The sequence below is a fragment of the Triticum dicoccoides genome, chromosome 5A (assembly GCF_002162155.2).
Source record: "Triticum dicoccoides isolate Atlit2015 ecotype Zavitan chromosome 5A, WEW_v2.0, whole genome shotgun sequence".
In the NCBI taxonomy this organism is placed as follows: domain Eukaryota; kingdom Viridiplantae; phylum Streptophyta; class Magnoliopsida; order Poales; family Poaceae; genus Triticum; species Triticum dicoccoides.
In genome coordinates, this window is record NC_041388.1 from 341,480,216 (window position 1) to 341,492,426 (window position 12,211).

Below are 12,211 nucleotides of genomic sequence, written 5' to 3' on the forward strand. Positions count from 1 at the left end.
TAAGGAATCCGCTTGTACCATCACTGAACAATCCGTATGTTGTGCAGCAAGGGCCATACCTTGCAAAAGTGCATGTATCTCCGCCTCAAGTGCCTCATTGCAGTGAAAAATAACTTGGTATGCAGAAAATATAACCGATCCATCCTCTCGACGTAGGATCATACCAACTCCTGTGCTACCATCCTGCCCGGAGAAGGAACCATCGACGGGCAAAGCTGTCCATCCTGATGGTGGCGGTGGCCAAGGGGCAGGAGGCACCACATGATGCACCATCTGACGTGGTGTCTCCTCTTGTAGTAGCATTTTACCTTTTATAATCTCATCCATACTATATTTCCTCGTGAGACCAAGAGATTTATAATAGATATCCAAAAACTCCTTGGTAATCTCAATTGATGGTACATCCTTGCCATGCACCACATCATTTCTTAATTGCCATATCCTCCAGATTAGAAGAATTACCAGGTCCCGTGATTGATCATTGCACTTTGCTAGAACATGTAGAAGCCATTCTTTCCCACTATCCACGTTCTAGCCTGGGCAACACTCATAACATAGGTGGAAATAGCCTGGGCAACCGATTTTATTAAAATTTCCTTGTTACATGTAGACATATACTGCTCGCTCCAATCTACCAGCCTCTTTCTAAGGCTATCTTGGAGAGTTTCAAATCTCCCTTTATGCATCCTTCCTTCCGGCACAGGAAGATCCAAATACTTTGGTTCAAAAACTTTTTTTGTTATATCCAGAGTTCTCTGGACCTCAGTAGCCACTTGCTCAGAACAATTATCAGAAAAAAGGATGGAACACTTTGAAGGGTTGATGAGTTGACCCGTAGCTTCCTCATAAGTGTTCAACAAACCTCTAACCACTGTAGCTTGTTGTTCTGTAGCCCGGAAAAATAATAAAGAATCATCCGCAAATAATAAGTGTGATATCACCGGAGCACGTCGACATATCTTCACACAATCCAGTCGCTCCTCCATAATTGCTTTGTTGACAGGAGCAGATAAAGCATCAGCCACAAAGAGAAATAGAAACGGAGATAATGGATCACCCATTAAATAAGAAGTTCCGGGGAAACCAGACTAAAAACCACAGTTACAACCATAATTCAAAAAGAATATGGCGTTTTGGAGAACGAGCTCCATAAAGCTCTTTTTTATGAAATATTCAAAAATCACATTTTTTAAGTTCCAAAAATTCTAAAAAATCTACACTTTCATATGGATGTATTCTACATGTGTATATAGTCTGAGAATGAAATACATTATGGTGTGAGCTAGGCAAAAAAGACAAATTCATGCATTTTTAATAGGGAACAGTGGGTGTACCGTTAACCATTTTCAAAATCATGATTTTTCTTTTAGTGTAGCTCTCACCATAATGTATATCATTTTTTAAATTTTACACTATATGAATGTGTGTGATTTTTCTAGAATTTCTTAAAGCTTCAAAATGTGATTTCCATTTTTTTAACAAAATAGCTCCATGGAGCTCGTACTCCATTCCTCATTTTCGCCTAAAAACCACAATCTAGCCAAACTAGATCCATGGCACGACAAGCTGACGCAGCCAAGACGACTCAAACTCAACGCCTCAAAGGAAGGGATTCAAAGAGTCCATGCACGCTAGCCAACCCACACGAAAACGACCAACAAACTCTGACCTTGGGGATGAGATCTAAGTGTTGGAAATATGCCCTAGAGGCAATAATAAAAGTGTTATTATTATATTTCTTTGTTCATGATAATAGTCTTTTATTCATGCTATAACTGTATTATCCGGAAATCGTAATACATGTGTGAATACATAGACCACAATATGTCCCTAGTGAGCCTCTAGTTGACTAGCTCGTTGTGATCAACAGATAGTCATGGTTTCCTGGCTATGGACATTGGATGTCGTTGATAACAGGATCACATCATTAGGAGAATGATGTGATGGACAAGACCCAATCCTAAGCATAGCACAAAGGTCGGTTAGTTCGTTTGCTAGAGCTTTTCCAATGTCAAGTATCTCTTCCTTAGACCATGAGATCGTGTAACTCCCGGATACCGTAGGAGTGCTTTGGGTGTACCAAACGTCACAACGTAACTGGGTGACTATAAAGGTGCATTACAGGTATCTCCGAAAGTGTCTGTTGGGTTGACACGGATCGAGACTGGGATTTGTCACTCCGTATGACAGAGAGGTATCTCTGGGCCCACTCGGTAATGCATCATCATAATGAGCTCAAGGTGACCAAGTGTTTGATCACGAGATCATGCATTGCGGTACGAGTAAAGTGACTTGCCGGTAACGAGACTGAACGAGGTATTGGGATACCGACGATCGAGTCTCGGGCATGTAACGTACCGATTGACAAAGGGAATTGCATACGGGGTTTGATCGAATCCTCGACATCGTGGTTCATCTGATGACAACATCGAGGAGCATGTGGGAGCCAACATGGGTATCCAGATCCCGCTGTTGGTTATTGACCTGAGGTCGTCTCGGTCATGTCTGCATGTCTCCCGAACCCGTAGGGTCTACACACTTAAGGTTCGGTGACGCTAGGGTTATCAGGAAGAAAAGTATGTGATTACCGAATGTTGTTTGGAGTCCCAGATGAGATCCCGGACGTCACGAGGAGTTCCGGAATGGTCCGGAGGTAAAGATTTATATAAGGAAAGTGGTTAAACGGACACCGAAAAGTTTCGGTGGCATACCGGTATTGTACCGGGGCCACCGGAAGGGTTCCGGGGGTCCACCGGGTGGGGCCACCCCTCCCGGGGGGCCACATGGGCTGTGTGGGAGAGGGAGCCAGCCCCTAGTGGGCTGGGCGCGCCTCCCCACCTAGGCCCATGCGGCTAGGGCAAGGGAAGGGGAAACCCTAAAGGGGGCGCCCCCCTAGCTTGGGGGGCAAGCCACCCTTTTCCCTCTCCCTTTGGCCGCCGCCCCCCTCTAGGGTTTCCCCTAGAGGGCCGGCCCCCTTGCCCCTCTCCTCCTATATATAGAGGGCTGAGGGGAGGGCTGCTAAATACAAGCCAAGGCGCAGCCCCTCCCCTCCCCAACACCTCTCCTCCTCCGTATGTGCTTGGCGAAGCTCTGTCGGAGTACTGCTGCACCAACTACACCACGCCGTCGTGCTGCCGTTGGAGCTGTCTTCCTCAACCTCTCCTTCCTCCTTGTTGGATCGAGACGGAGGAGACGTCGCCCGTACCGTACGTGTGTTGAACACGGAGGTGCTGTCCGTTCAGCACTTGGTCATCGGTGATCCGAATCACGTCGAGTACGACTCCATCATCACCAACCCCTTGAACGCTTCCGCACTCGATCTACAAGTGGTATGTAGATGCAAAATCACTCCCTTGACTCGTTGCTTAGATGAACTCATAGATGGATCTTGGTGAAACCGTAGGAAAAATTTTAATTTTCTGCAACGTTCCCCAACAGTGGCATCATGAGCTAGGTCTATGCGTAGTTCTCTTTGCACGAGTAGAACACAATTTTGTTGTGGGCGTAGATCTTGTGAACTTGCTTGCCGCTACTAGTCTTATCTTGCTTCAGCGGTATTGTGGGATGAAGCGGCCCGGACCAACCTTACACGTACGCTTACGTGAGACCGGTTCCACCGACTAACATGCACTAGTTGCATAAGCTGGCTGGCGGGTGTCTGTCTCTCCCACTTTAGTTGAAGTGGATTCGATGAAAAGGGTCCTTATGAAGGGTAAATAGAAGTTGACAAGATCACGTTGTGGTTATTCGTAGGTAAGAAAACGTTCTTGCTAGAACCCAATTGCAGCCACGTAAAAGATGCAACAACAATTAGAGGACGTCTAACTTGTTTTTGCAGCAATTGTCATGTGATGTGATATGGCCAGAAGTTGTGATGAATAATGAATGATATATTGTGATGTATGAGATCATGTTCTTGTAATAGGAATCACGACTTGCATGTCGATGAGTAAGACAACCGGCAGGAGCCATAGGAGTTGTCTTTATTTTTTGTATGACCTGCGTGTCATTGAAGAACGCCATGTAAACTGCTTTACTTTATTGCTAAACGCGTTAGTCATAGAAGAAGAAGTAGTCGTTGGCGTGACAACTTCATGAAGACACGATGATGGAGATCATGGTGTCATGCCGGTGACAAGATGATCATGGAGCCCCGAAGATGAAGATCAAAGGAGCTATATGATATTGGCCATATCATGTCACTACTTTATATAATTGCATGTGATGTTTATTATGTATTATGCATCTTATTTACTTAGAACGACGGTAGTAAATAAGATGATCCCTTACAACAATTTCAAGAAGTGTTCTCCCCTAACTGTGCACTGTTGCTAAAGTTCGTCGTTTCGAAGCACCACGTGATGATCAGGTGTGATAGATCCTTACGTTCACATACAACGGGTGTAAGACAGTTTTATACATGCAAAACACTTAGGGTTAACTTGACGAGCCTAGCATGTACAGACATGGCCTCGGAACACGGAGACCGAAAGGTCGAACACGAGTCGTATGGAAGATACGATCAACATGAGAATGTTCACCGACGATGACTAGTCCGTCTCACGTGATGATCGGACACGGCCTAGTCGACTCGGATCGTGTAACACTTAGATGACTAGAGGGATGTCAAATCTAAGTGGGAGTTCATTTAATAATTTGATTAGATGAACTTAATTATCATGAACTTAGTCTAAAACCTTTTGCAAATATGTCTTGTAGATCAAATGGCCAACGCTCATGTCAACTTGAACTTCAACGCGTTCCTAGAGAAAACCAAGCTGAAAGATGATGGCAGCAACTATACAGACTGGGTCCGGAACCTGAGGATCATCCTCATAGCTGCCAGGAAACAATATGTCCTAGAAGGACCGCTAGGTGACGCTCCCGTCCCAGAGAACCAAGACATTATGAATGCTTGGCAGTCTCGTGCTGATGATTACTCCCTCGTTCAGTGCGGCATGCTTTACAGCTTAGAATCGGGGCTTCAAAAGCGTTTTGAGCATCACGGAGCATATGAGATGTTCGAAGAGCTGAAACTAGTTTTCCAAGCTCACGCCCGGGTCGAGAGATATGACATCTCCGACAAGTTCTATAGTTGTAAGATGGAGGAAAATAGTTCTGTCAGTGAGCACATACTCAAGATGTCTGGGTTGCACAACCGTATGACCCAGCTGAATATTAACCTCCCTGATGAGGCAGTCATTGACAGAATCCTTCAGTCGCTCCCACCAAGCTACAAGAGCTTTGTGATGAACTACAATATGCAGGGAATGGTAAAGACCATTCTGAAGTATTTTCTATGCTGAAGTCAGCAGAGGTTGAAATCAAGAAAGAACATCAAGTGTTGATGGTCAATAAGACCACTAAGTTCAAGAAGGGCAAGGGTAAGAAGAACTTCAAGAAGGACGGCAAGGAGGTTGCCGCGCCCGGTAAGCCAGTTGCCCGGAAGAAGTCAAAGAATGGACCCAAGCCTGAGACTGAGTGCTTTTATTGCAAGGGGAAGGGTCACTGGAAGCGGAACTGCCCCAAATACTTAGCGGATAAGAAGGCCGGCAAAGGTATATTCGATATACATGTAATTGATGTGTACCTTACCAGTACTCGTAGTAACTCCTGGGTATTTGATACCGGTGCCTTTGCTCATATTTATAACTCACAGCAGGAGCTGCGGAATAAGCGGAGACTGGCGAAGGACGAGGTGACGATGCGCGTCGGGAACGGTTCCAAGGTCGATGTGATCGCAGTCGGCACGCTACCTCTACATTTACCTGCGGGATTAGTTATAAACCTTAATAATTGTTATTTTGTACCAAGTTTGAGCATGAACATTGTATCTGGATCTCGTTTGATACGAGATGGCTACTCATTTAAATCCGAGAATAATGGTTGTTCTATTTATATGAGAGATATGTTTTATGGTCATGCCCCTATGGTCAATGGTTTATTCATAATGAATCTCGAGCGTAATGTTACACATATTCATAGTGTGAATACCAAAAGATATAAAGTTGATAACGATAGTCCCACATACTTGTGGCACTGCCGCCTTGGTCACATTGGTGTCAAGCGCATGAAGAAACTCCATGCTAATGGACTTTTGGAGGCTCTCGATTATGAATCGTTAGACACATGCGAACCATGCCTCATGGGCAAGATGACCAAGACTCCGTTCTCCGGAACAATGGAGCGAGCAACCAACTTGTTGGAAATCATACATACCGATGTGTGCGGTCCAATGAGCGTTGAGGCTCACGGAGGATATCATTATGTTCTCACTCTCACTGATGACTTGAGTAGATATGGGTATGTCTACTTAATGAAACACAAGTCTGAGACCTTTGAAAAGTTCAAGGAATTTTAGAATGAGGTAGAGAATCAACGTGACCGAAAGATAAAATTCCTACGATCAGATCGTGGAGGAGAATACTCAAGTCACGAATTTGGTACACACTTAAGGAAATGTGGAATCGTTTCACAACTAACGCCGCCTGGAACACCTCAGCGTAACGGTGTGTCCGAACGTCGTAATCGCACTCTATTAGATATGGTGTGATCTATGATGTCTCTTACCGATTTACCACTATCATTTTGGGGATACGCTCTAGAGACAGCTACATTCACTTTAAATAGGGCACCGTCTAAATCCGTTGAGACGACACCGTATGAATTGTGGTTTGGGAAGAAACCTAAGCTGTCGTTTCTAAAAGTTTGGGGATGCGATGCTTATGTCAAGAAACTTCAACCTGAAAAGCTCGAACCCAAGTCGGAAAAATGCGTCTTCATAGGATACCCTAAAGAAACCATTGGGTATACCTTCTACTTAAGATCCGAGGGCAAGATCTTTGTTGCCAAAAACGGATCCTTTCTGGAAAAAGAGTTTCTCTCGAAAGAAGTAAGTGGGAGGAAAGTAGAACTCGATGAAGTACTACCTCTTGAACGGGAAAGTAGTGCAGCTCAAGAAAATGTTCTGTGATGCCTACACCAATTGAAGAGGAAAATAATGATGATGATCAAGGTACTTCGGATCAAGTTGCTACTGAACTTCGTAGGTCCACAAGGACACGTTCCGCACCAGAGTGGTACGGCAACCCTGTCCTGGAAATCATGTTGTTAGACAACGGTGAACCTTCGAACTATGAAGAAGCGATGGCGGGCCCAGATTCCAACAAATGGCTAGAAGCCATGAAATCCGAGATAGAATCCATGTATGAAAACAAAGTATGGACTTTGACTGACTTGCCCGATGATCGGCGAGCGATAGAAAACAAATGGATCTTTAAGAAGAAGACGGACGCGGATGGTAATGTCACCATCTATAAAGCTCGACTTGTCGCTAAGGGTTATCGGCAAGTTCAAGGGATTGACTACGATGAGACTTTCTCTCCCGTAGCGAAGCTTAAGTCCGTCCGAATCATGTTAGCAATTGCCGCATACTATGATTATGAGATATGGCAGATGGACGTCAAAACGGCATTCCTTAACGGTTATCTTAAGGAAGAACTGTATATGATGCAGCCAAAAGGTTTTGTCGATCCTAAGAACGCTAACAAAGTATGCAAGCTCCAGCGATCCATTTATGGGCTGGTGCAAGCATCTCGGAGTTGGAATATTCGCTTTGATGAGATGATCAAAGCGTTTGGGTTTATGCAGACTTATGGAGAAGGCTGCGTTTACAAGAAAGTGAGTGGGAGCTCTGTAGCATTTCTCATATTATATGTAGATGACATACTCTTGATGGGAAATGATATGGAACTTTTGGACAGCATTAAGGCCTACTTGAATAAGTGTTTTTCAATGAAGGACCTTGGAGAAGCTGCTTACATATTAGGCATCAAGATCTATAGAAATAGATCGAGACGCCTCATAGGTCTTTCACAAAGCACATACCTTGATAAATTTTTGAAGAAGTTCAAAATGGATCAGTCCAAGAAGGGGTTCTTGCCTGTATTGCAAGGTGTGAGATTGAGCTCAGCTCAATGCCCAACCATGGCAAAAGATATAGAAGAGATGAGTGTCATCCCCTATGCTTCAGCCATAGGATCTATTATGTATGCCATGCTGTGTACCAGACCTGATGTAAACCTTGCCGTAAGTTTGGTAGGAAGGTACCAAAGTAATCCCGGCAAGAAACACTGGACAGCGGTCAAGAATATCCTGAAGTACCTGAAAAGGACAAAGGACATGTTTCTCGTTTATGGAGGTGACGAAGAGCTCGTCGTAAAGGGTTACGTCGACGCTAGCTTTGACACAGATCTGGATGACTCTAAGTCACAAACCGGATATGTGTATATGTTGAATGGTGGAGCAGTAAGCTGGTGCAGCTGCAAGCAGAGCGTCGTAGCGGGATCTACATGTGAAGCGTAGTACATGGCAGCCTCGGAGGCAGCGCATGAAGCTATTTGGGTGAAGGAGTTCATCACCGACCTAGGAGTCATACCCAATGCGTCGGGGCCGATCAAACTTTTCTGTGACAATACTGGAGCTATTGCCCTTGCGAAGGAGCCCAGATTTCACAAGAAGACCAGGCACATCAAGCGTCGTTTCAACTCCATCCGTGAGAATGTTCAAAATGGAGACATAGAAATTTGCAAAGTACATACGGATCTGAATGTCGCAGATCCGTTGACTAAACCTCTCTCGCGAGCGAAACATGATCAACACCAGAACTCTATGGGTGTTCGATTCATCACAATGTAACTAAATTATTGACTCTAGTGCAAGTGGGAGACTGTTGGAAATATGCCCTAGAGGCAATAATAAAAGTGTTATTATTATATTTCTTTGTTCATGATAATAGTCTTTTATTCATGCTATAACTGTATTATCCGAAAATCGTAATACACGTGTGAATACATAGACCACAATATGTCCCTAGTGAGCCTCTAGTTGACTAGCTCGTTGTGATCAACAGATAGTCATGGTTTCCTGGCTATGGACATTGGATGTCGTTGATAACGGGATCACATCATTAGGAGAATGATGTGATGGACAAGACCCAATCCTAAGCATAACACAAAGGTCGGTTAGTTCGTTTGCTAGAGCTTTTTCAATGTCAAGTATCTCTTCCTTAGACCATGAGATCGTGTAACTCCCGGATACCGTAGGAGTGCTTTGGGTGTACCAAACGTCACAACGTAACTGGGTGACTATAAAGGTGCATTACAGGTATCTCCGAAAGTGTCTGTTGGGTTGACACGGATCGAGACTGGGATTTGTCACTCCGTATGACGGAGAGGTATCTCTGGGCCCACTCGGTAATGCATCATCATAATGAGCTCAAGGTGACCAAGTGTTTGATCACGGGATCATGCATTGCGGTACGAGTAAAGTGACTTGCCGGTAACGAGACTGAACGAGGTATTGGGATACCGACGATCGAGTCTCGGGCATGTAACGTACCGATTGACAAAGGGAATTGCATACGGGGTTTGATCGAATCCTCGACATCGTGGTTCATCCGATGACAACATCGAGGAGCATGTGGGAGCCAACATGGGTATCCAGATCCCGCTGTTGGTTATTGACCTGAGGTCGTCTCGGTCATGTCTGCATGTCTCCCGAACCCGTAGGGTCTACACACTTAAGGTTCGGTGACGCTAGGGTTATCAGGAAGACAAATATGTGATTACCGAATGTTGTTGGGAGTCCCGGATGAGATCCCGGACGTCACGAGGAGTTCCGGAATGGTCCAGAGGTAAAGATTTATATAAGGAAAGTGGTTAAACGGACACCGAAAAGTTTCGGTGGCATACCGGTATTGTACCGGGGCCACCGGAAGGGTTCCGGGGATCCACCGGGTGGGGCCACCCCTCCCGGGGGGGGCACATGGGCTGTGTGGGAGAGGGAGCCAGCCCCTAGTGGGTTGGGCGCGCCTCCCCACCTAGGCCCATGCGGCTAGGGCAAGGGGAGGGGAAACCCTAAAGGGGCGCCCCCCTAGCTTGGGGGGCAAGCCACCTTTTCCCCTCTCCCTTTGGCCGCCGCCCCCCTCTAGGGTTTCCCCTAGAGGGCCGGCCCCCTTGCCCCTCTCCTCCTATATATAGAGGGGTGAGGGGAGGGCTGCTAAATACAAGCCAAGGCGCAGCCCCTCCCCTCCCCAACACCTCTCCTCCTCCGTATGTGCTTGGCGAAGCTCTGTCGGAGTACTGCTGCACCAACTACACCACGCCGTCGTGCTGCCGTTGGAGCTGTCTTCCTCAACCTCTCCTTCCTCCTTGCTGGATCAAGACGGAGGAGACGTCGCCCGTACCGTACGTGTGTTGAACGCGGATGTGCTGTCCGTTCAGCACTTGGTCATCGGTGATCCGAATCACGTCGAGTACGACTCCATCATCACCAACCCCTTGAACGCTTCCGCACTCGATCTACAAGTGGTATGTAGATGCAAACTCACTCCCTTGACTCATTGCTTAGATGAACTCATAGATGGATCTTGATGAAACCGTAGAAAAAATTTTAATTTTCTGCAACGTTCCCCAACACTAAGAGCATCTCTAGCAGTTCACCCTATCTTAAAAGTGCAAAATCTTCTCCCTATCCCATTTTCCTAAGAAAATTTAGGGAAATCGTTGTTGCTCATATAGCAAATTCCCTATCCCAATATTTTTATTTTTGTCAAATCTTACGTTTCAAACTTACATACCTGATTAGTTGTCTTGCTACATACCTATAAAGATTTGTGCAGCCGAGCTTCATGCGATCTAGTGACATGATTTGTTGTTGTCATCTTTCTTTTTAGTTTTCGGTCGGTTTGAGTGTGTTGCTAATTTTTTTATTCTTCATACTACCTTCTTTCTGGCTTATTAGGCATACGTGTATCCATAAATTAATGATTTTAGTAACAAGGTATGATTTATATATCACATGAATATATCATTAGAAATTTTAAATGGTATATTTTCTAGTCATATAAATTTTGGGATCTATTATATTGATTAAATTATCAATTAGGGATACGTGTGGGCCTAATACCCCCAAAAAGGAGGTAGTACCTCTCATCGACTCTATGGTTATTTTGAGCTTAATAAATGTGGATGTATGCATCGTCAAATGCAGGGGCCAATGAAAAACCCTTGTTTCCCGAAAAAATTATTGATTTGCACATCCCCGCCTCGCAACAACACCAAAATAATGTAGGTTTAATAAGATTTTTCCATATATTTGGCTCTTCTCTGCCATGGGTCTGCGCAGATGCCATTGACAAGAACCATACCTGATCATGGACAACCTTACACGTGCCCGACCCAAAAAAAAGACAACAGACTGGGTCGTAAAGTACGTAATAGCTTTTGTGCAACGTCAAAAGGTTCTTGATGTACTCCATCCTTTCTGGTTTACTGGGCTTATCTTGTAAATCACATTAAGGAAGGCCTATTTAAGTGCTAAAATATATTAATGCTACATGCATTGCCCTCTCACCCCTCATGCATTGGTTGATTCTACATTGAGAACATAAATTTGACAGAGTTTAATGTGGACATAGCTATATTTGCATGTTCCCAAGATAGTGAGCCTTGCAAATCGAAATTGAAATTGTTCGGGGCGGGCTCTTCTTTTGGCCCAGGCTCGAATTTCATTTTATAGCCCAAAAGAGAATTCAGGCCAAGCTCGGGCTTTTCTATTTTTGTGGTTTTTGGGTCGGGCTTGCACGTGCGTGGCTAAAAAGTAACGTTTGGTCTGGTCTTTTGGGCTTTGACTTGCTTTTGAGGCCATGCTCGTGCTACCTTGCAGTCCGTGGCCACATGTATCCTCCTTTCATAGAGATCATCTGAGAGATCTAGTGCTTCTCTGATTGCAATCGCCTCCAAAGTCTGTAGTTCTGCAATAAAATTGAGGACCATTACAGAAGCTCCCAAGAATGTCCCATCCGCACTACGGCATACTGCCCCAACAACACCACACTTAGCTCGTCTCAACACCGCAACATCAACATTAACCTTAACACATCCCGCTACCGGTGTTTGCCACTGGTTCGGTCTTGGGATGGCCGCAGGACTCACTTTTGGTAGTTTTGCATTGATTGCACTAACTTCAGCCAGATAGCTTGTGATGAAACCATTTATGGCATGCGGTGATTGATATATATTTTCATAGATCGCTTTTCTCCTCGCTACCCAAATCGCACACATGGTAACAATCAGCCGTACAAAGGACTCCTTATCAAGACGGTCATGAAGGGCAAAAAGCCACTCCCTCGATCCTTCCTCCTGTCTTT